Source organism: Oryctolagus cuniculus, chromosome 7 (genome assembly GCF_964237555.1).
Source record: "Oryctolagus cuniculus chromosome 7, mOryCun1.1, whole genome shotgun sequence".
NCBI lineage: Eukaryota > Metazoa > Chordata > Mammalia > Lagomorpha > Leporidae > Oryctolagus > Oryctolagus cuniculus.
The window spans coordinates 32,020,035-32,028,050 of NC_091438.1; positions in this window are offsets into that span (position 1 = coordinate 32,020,035).

Here is an 8,016-nt window from a genome sequence, read left to right on the forward strand (position 1 = left end):
CAGTGGAGGATGGCCCAAGTGCTTGGGCCCTGCACCCCATGGGAGATCAGGAGAAGCACCTGGCTCCTGGCTTCGGATCAGCGTGGTGCGCTGCCCCCGCAGCGGCCATTTGGGGGGTGAACCAACGGAAAAGGAAGACCTTTCTCTCTGTCTCTCTCTCTCTCACTGTCCACTCTGCCTGTCAAAAAACAAAACAAAACAAAAAAAACAAAAACAAAAAAAAACTTGGTGCTGGAGCTGGGTGTGAAACTCAGGGACTCTGGGGACGCAGGCAGCCTAGCTGTTAGGCTAAACACCTGGTCCTGATTAAAAACTCCCATTGCAGAAATATCCCAGATTTTCCACAAACTCTACTAAATTTGATTTTAAAATAGTTATATAATAAAAGCAACTCATAGAATCTGTTTACTAATAACTAAAAAATGCTTAGAGTTGCCATAATGTGCCTAGGGATGTTCTTAATAGGTTCTTAATCCAAAGTCAAAATAGAAGCTGTGATCTGTAAGTAAAAAAAATTCTACAAAATTGAATCAGATGGACTTTGTCATTGCCATCTGCCATCTAAATGCATCTTTTTTGGTGAAGTTTCTAAAGAATTCATTCTCTCAGGCAACTTCAAACATCTAGGCTTGAGGGGGAAGAATATCCTAATTGTAAGGTTAACTCACATTTCCCAATCCAGTCAAAATGGGGAGACCTTGTATTTTGTCTAATAACATCAATGCTATGTTTTAATGACCATTTTCTGCTATATATCTTTAATCTTGTGACACAAACTCACGCTATCTTAAATTTCATATCCACTTAGTATCTAGAACATCATGTACTCACAGTTATTTTAGTTTATGAATTGTTACCATGGGCCTAGGAGTCTTTTTCATTATTATTTATTTCTAACCTACAATTAATGCATGCTCACTATTTAAAAAATCATAAAATAAGAAATTAAAAGAAAATATAAACATTTCTTATTCATTAACCCAGAAATTACACAGTATATGTAGTCAGAGTTTTGGACTTCATCTCTCTTTTTCTCTGTTTCTCCATATGTATTATTTATTTATAATATGTTACTTACTTTTTCATCTAATAATTTTGAAAACATATGTCAATATTCATGGAAGTTCTCAAGAAATATTTGTGAACTGAATTAATACATTTTAAAACTGTAGAATTTTCCATTATATAGTTTACTCTTTTTTTTTTTTTTTTTTTGACAGGCAGAGTGGACAGTGAGAGAGAGAGACAGAAAGGTCTTCCTTTGCCGTTGGTTCACCCTCCAATGGCCGCTGCGGCCGGCGCGCTGCGGCTGGCGCACCGCGCTGATCCGAAGGCAGGAGCCAGGTGCTTCTCCTGGTCTCCCATGGGGTGCAGGGCCCAAGCACTTGGGCCATCCTCCACTGCACTCCCGGGCCACAGCAGAGAGCTGGCCTGGAAGAGTGGCAACCGGGACAGAATCTGGCGCCCCGACCGGGACTAGAATCCAGTGTGCCGGCGCCGTAAGGCGAAGGATTAGCCTATTGAGCCGCAGAGCCAGCCTATATAGTTTACTCTTGAGCATTTTATATTTTCCACATATCCACCATTATGAAGACAGACATTTTATTATTCTTCAAAAGCTTCTTATGACTGTAAGAGTTGCTACTTCTATCCTTTTTTTTTTTTTTTTTTTTTTTTTTTTTGACAGGCAGAGTGGACAGTGAGAGAGAGAGAGACAGAGAGAAAGGTCTTCCTTTTGCCGTTGGTTCAACCCCCCAATGGCCTCCGCGGCCTGCGTGCTGTGGCCAGCACACTGCGCTGATCCGATGGCAGGAGCCAGGTGCTTCTCCTGGTCTCCCAGGCGGGTGCAAGGCCCAAGGACTTGGGCCATCCTCCACTGCTTTCCCGGGTGCATTAGCAGGGAGGTGGACTGCAAGTGTAGCATCCAGGACTCCAACTGGCACTCCAGTATCGGATGCTGGTGTAGCAGGTAGTGGCTTAGCCTGTTGTGCTGTGTCAGCCCCTGGCCTATTTTTTAGAGGGCTCCCTACCTGATTTGATATAGTTCTCCCGTTTTATTTTACTGGTTCTTGTTTACCCTCATTTCATTTCAACCAATCCATATATATTAAACAATCACCAGGTAAAGTAGTTACGGGACACAAAGCAGTATATCATGAGGAATAAGATCTCGTTCTACCAGAGAAGCTAAGATAAATACAGAAATAGCTATGACACATGGCAATATTTATACTACAATTATAATTGCTATATTTCCTAAATACAAAATGACATTTATTGTAATCATGTCTCAATGTAAGAAAAACCATTTAAAATCAAGAGATGCTAGAAATTCTGCTGTATTTTTTGCTGTTGTAAAAATGGTCGAAATCAATGCCATAGGTGTTAACAGAGGGGCAGATGGAAGAAAACAGACAAAATCAATAGGCCCTGGTAGCTCATCTAAGTCTTCTGAAGTCACAGAGGAAGGCTTATCCAGCTCACCGTCTTAGAGGAGGGGATTATCCCCTTTCTGGATTTGAGCAGTGGGCAGCTGTGCTATGGATTTTTCCACCCTTGATCCTCAGTCTGGGTTACTTATGTATCAAGCCACTGGGGAGAAGGAGATGCTGTCTTACCTCCTGGCTAGCCTCTCTTGGTGGTCTTCCCAAGGGATTGTCTCAACCTCTGCAGGAGCCTTGGTGTTGCCAACATCTTCCCACCCACAACACTCTTTTATACTTCCTTAGTCCCTTTTTTTTTTTATCAGAAGGTAAGACATTTGCATCTAGTCCCTGGGAGGACCCACCCTTTTTTCTTAATGTTTGTGATAACTGTAGATAGACTCTTTCCTCATAATTGTCATAAATAACTCCTGAAGGAAAACTGTCTCCAATTTCCCCAGGCGTTCTAAAGCACAGGAGAAATTCCCTTCACAAATCTTGGGACCTGCAGCTTCAAAGCACTGCTCTTCAAGTGATGGGTTCCTTACCTCATGGACTAGGGCTCTGCAGAGAGACCCAATAGGTGTAACTATTAGGGGAGTTGGCTCATATGGATACTGAGAGTGAGAAGTTCCATGGGAGGCCATCTGCCGGCTGGGGACCCTGTGGCTCCGTCCAAGCCAAAAGTGGCAGGGCCAGAGAAGCTGCAGATATAAATATTCCCGAGTCTAAGGTGTGAGGCCTAAGAACCAGAGGGGACACTCATTAGTACAGGCCTTGAAGTTGAAAGCCTAGAGTCTGGAGTTTTGGTTTCCATGAGGAGAGTCTCCTGGCTCAAAGAGAGAACATAATTTACCTTTCCTCTTCTTTTTGCTCTATTGGAACCCCCGGCCATTGGTGTCCACTTTCCCAGTCAATCCACTAACACACAGGTGAGTTGTCTCTGGAAGCATCCTCAGAGAGCCCTGAGGCAGGCCAATCATTCTACTGATGCAAAGCCACCTTTTCTCTCTCAGCAGAAGAGATAGGCTTGGTGCCTACTGAACATTCAGAATAACTAATGCTTCAACAGCTATCTGGGTATCCATGAAATCACTCAAGTTTACACCTAAAATTAACCAAGTTCGTCCTTTGTCAACTTGGCACATACACTTATCTCATTAAACCATATTTCATCTGAAAATAAAGGCCATCACAAGGTGATAGTTGTAACTTAACACATTACAAGTATCCCGGTACAATTGAAAAACCATTCGAAGAGAAGGTAAAGTCTTGGGCGATGCTTATTTTCTCTTAATATCCCACAATGTAAATATTATGTTGTAAAATTAACAATAGTTAAGTACTGATGTAAAGTCAATAAATCTTATAATACATGATAAATTAGTAAGAAGGGAATGAAAGCAATAACACTCGCTTAAAATATGTATACATACACACAAATGTATTCATATTCTGGAAAGTATTATCACCTATCTGGTGCTTTGGCTTCATAAGTCTAATCCACTATCTTACCAGGCCAGCTATTCAGAGTCATGGGGTGTGTGGTAGGGCCAATGAACTCCATGAGCAACACTATTTTGACATGAGATGAAGTCCTTGATAAATAGCAAAACTGCGTGGAATATCATGATGTTAGATAAAGCATTTTGTAAGTCCATAGATGGAGTTTCGGCAGAAGCATCATATACAGAGAAGGCAAATCCACACCCAGCATTAGTGTCTATTTGAATAAGGACAAAACACTGCCCTGCCCATGATGGAGTCAGTCCAAAGTGATCTACCCACCATCAAATAGCTGGATGATCATCACAGGGATGGATGCCACACTGAGGGCTTGGTGTTGGTCTCTGCTGCTAGAAGATTGGGCACTCAGTGGTGGTTATAGCAGGGTCACTTTTGGAAAGTGGGAGTCCATGTTGCTGAGCCCATAGTTTTCTTCCTTGCTAATATCATCACTTATGAGCCATTGAATGATGACATAGGTGGCTGGGGAATAAGCTGACTGATAACCACAGAATGGGTCATCCTATCCACTTGCTTAAAAAAGTCTGCCTTTGCTGAAATCATCACATGAACAGTGTTCACTTGGGACACAAATGTCTTCACATTTTTTTGACCATTCATAGAGGTCTATCCACATGCCTCTTCCCCAAATTTCTTTGTCACCAATTTTGCAATCATAATCCTTCCAAGGACCTGCTAAACTAATTGGTATATAATCACAATCTTGCCATTTCTTCCTCTAAGCAAAGTGCACAGCTAGGTGTACCACCCAAAGTTCTATCCACTGAGATTTCCTTTCACTACTCCCCTTCAGGGATGTCCCATAAAGGGGTTGTAGTGTTACAGCTGTCTACTTTTGGGTAGTGCTTGCATATTGTGCAGAGTTGTCTATAAACTAGGCCCTAGTCTTCTCTTCCTCTGTCAATTGGTCATAGAGAACTCTCAGTCAGGCTACAGTGTAGGCTAGGAGAGAGAAGGCAGTGTAGCAGGAGTAGGAACCATGCGCATTAGGGTAACATCTTCATGTAACTTATTTGTTCCTTCAGAGAAATCTCATGTCCAATCACATATATACTGTTCCTATTTGATGATAGAGTGCTACTGTTCATACCAAGCTTTGTGGCTTTGTGGGTCAGATAACACCCAACTTGACGACAGGAATCTCAGGTTGCATGATAACTCTGTGGCTCATGCCCAAGTGTTCAGTCTCTTTTTTTCAAAATATTTTTTATTTTTTTTTTGGAAAAGCAGAGTTACACAGAGAGAGGAATGGAGGAAGAGAAAGAGAGATAGACAGAGACAGAGGTAGAGACAGAGATAGAGTTACAAAGATCTTCTATCCACTGGCTCACCCCTCAAGTGGCTGCAACATCCAGGGCTGGGACTGGCGGAAGCCAGGAGCCAGGAACTCCTTCCAGTCTCTCATGTGGGTGGCAAGGACCCGGATACTTGGACCATCTTCCCAGGCTCATTCGAAGGGAGCTGGATTGGAAGTAGGGCAGCCAGGATTTGAATCAGTACGCATATGGGATGCTGGCATCACAGGTGGTGGCTTAACTTGCTATACTGCAATGTTGGCCCCCAAGTATTTAGTTTCCAACAGAGCTCATCAGTAGGCAAAAAACTGTCTCAAAAGTAGAATAAAGTGTGGAGCCCTGCCCCAAAATCCTAAGGGCTTCTTCTCTACTCATAGAGCCACCTCAACCTGTTTCAGAGCCTTCTATACTCTGAACCCCTCCTGAAACGAGCGGATTGTGGGATCACTCAATAGATGCACTGGAGTACCACATGCAAAGGAAAAGTGTGTGGCCTCTAAAATTCAGGTAGGCTCACCATTCCTTGTGCCTCTGTCTTGGTTGTAGGAGGAGTGAGATACAACAGCTTACCTTTCACTGTAGAAAGGATATCTCAGCATGCCCTGCCTCATTGGACCCTCAGACAGTTCACTGGAGTAGAAGGCCCCAGAATTTTAGCCAAATTTACTTCCCAGTCTGATACTCAAATGTCTTATCAATAAGTTCAGAGTAGCTGCTACTTCACACTCATTAGGTCCTATCAACATAGAGTCATCAATGTAATGGATCACTCTTGTGGAAGGGGAAGCTGATTAAGAGTCTCATCAGCTGAACTCTGTAATTAATACGCAATTACTCTTAGGTGTTTAATTAATGCTATAACTAGTACTCAAACAGTACTTTACACTTTGTGTTTCTGTGTGGGTGTAAACTGTGGAAATCTTTACTTAATATATGCTAAAATGATCTTCTGTATATAAAGATAATTGAAAATTAATCTTGATGTGAATGGAAGGGGAGAGGGAGTGCGAAAGGGGAGTGTTGTGGGTGGGAGGGAAGTTAATGGGGGGGGGGAAGCTATTGTAATCCATAGGCTGTACTTTGGAAATTTATGTTCATTAAATAAAATATAAAAAAGAGAAAATAAATAATAAACTTTACTACCTAAAAAAAAAAAAAGAGTCTCATCAGCTAAGCTGTGCAGTACAGTTTGGGGAAAGTTGACACACTCCTGAGGGTGTCAGTGACGGTGTCTTGCTGGCTTTGCAAGCTGAAAATAAACTGTGTCTAGTGGGCATCATGGATCGATATGGGGGAGAAAGGTGTTTCCCAGATCAATACCAGACTCCAGGAGATATGTTAATTTGCTCAAGTAATGAAAACCACAGCTAGTACAGCAGCAGTAGTTGGAACCACCAATGGTGAGCCTACGTAATCTTATGATAACTCCCTGTCATTCTCCAGAATCCACTTGTGTTTTCCTTCCAGGTCAAATAGTTAAGTTCAATAGGGCTGTGGTGGGGAGTGCCACCCCTACATCTTTCAAGACTTTGCTGCTGGTACTAATCTCATCAACCCCTCCTGGAATGTGTTGTTTTTTGATGTATTCTTCGCCTAGGCAGAAGCAGTTTTTATGTCTCTCTTTTGGTTTGTCTCAGTATAATAACCCATACTTCAAAGGCCAGGAAACCGATGTGGTGATTCTGCCAGCTATTAAGTATGCTATTCCAGGTGTGCATTCTGGAATTGGACAATTGGCCACAGGATCACAGACTCACTGGGCCCCGTGTGATTCAGACCTGAGCTAAACCTCTCTGACCACCGTAAGCCCCTACATGACTGGAAAGCACAGTGATGTCCCAGGTCTCCTTGAATCAGTGTCAGTTCAGAGATAAATTCTAGAAGTCTCTGAACATTCTTTTTTATTTCCTTTTCTCCAATGCACCCAGCTAGAAGGCCGTCGCTTCCTTCAGGCAAGGCTGGGAGAAACAGTAATGGTATACATCTGGCAATGTACTGGGGTCCGTTCTGGAGGGGACCTGATTCTCACTGCATTCCAAGGGTTCTGGTACAAACTGGCTCAATTCTGGAAATTGATTGAGAGGCCATGATTCTCTCTTTTTATGATTCCAGTTAGACTTATGTCAACTTGACCTGAAAGTTTTCTGCTTATACAGATCAAGTAAGAATGCAGTAGGCTTTTTATCTATTTCCTTTGCAGGGACACCATGATTAACCAACCCACACCGTAGATCTACAAGAGTCAGACTATTCTGATTGTTCCTTTGCTGCTACTGTCCATTACGGTAACTATGCCCAACTTCCCTTTGATGGCTTCACGCTGCCACTTGGCCCCTGCCACCCTGGGATCCAATTACTCAAACTGCATTTTGTTTTCTAATTGAGTGCAATTCCCACTGTAATATTTAGCCCACCGAGAAAAGCAATTACATAGCTCTTCAAGCATGCTGGGGCTCTTCTCATAAATCTATTTATCAAAGCATTGATGAAGGGTATATTTCTGGATCAGCACAGATGAGTAGATTCCAAGTGATAAGTCTGTTCCAATCCCCTTAAACCCTTGAATCCATTCCTCTATGTTAAAGATGAGGATTCTCCAGGTTGTTTATAGTGGGCTATCTTCTGATCCATGAGTCAGACAATCAAACTGTTTCCCAACTCCCCAGGTTTCTGCTTAGTGGATCTGCTACAGGTAGGGTGTGATTTATTATCCAAGGGTCTATGTATTCAAATCTTGGCCTTCAGGGAGTTGACTTTAAGAAGCAGGAGGC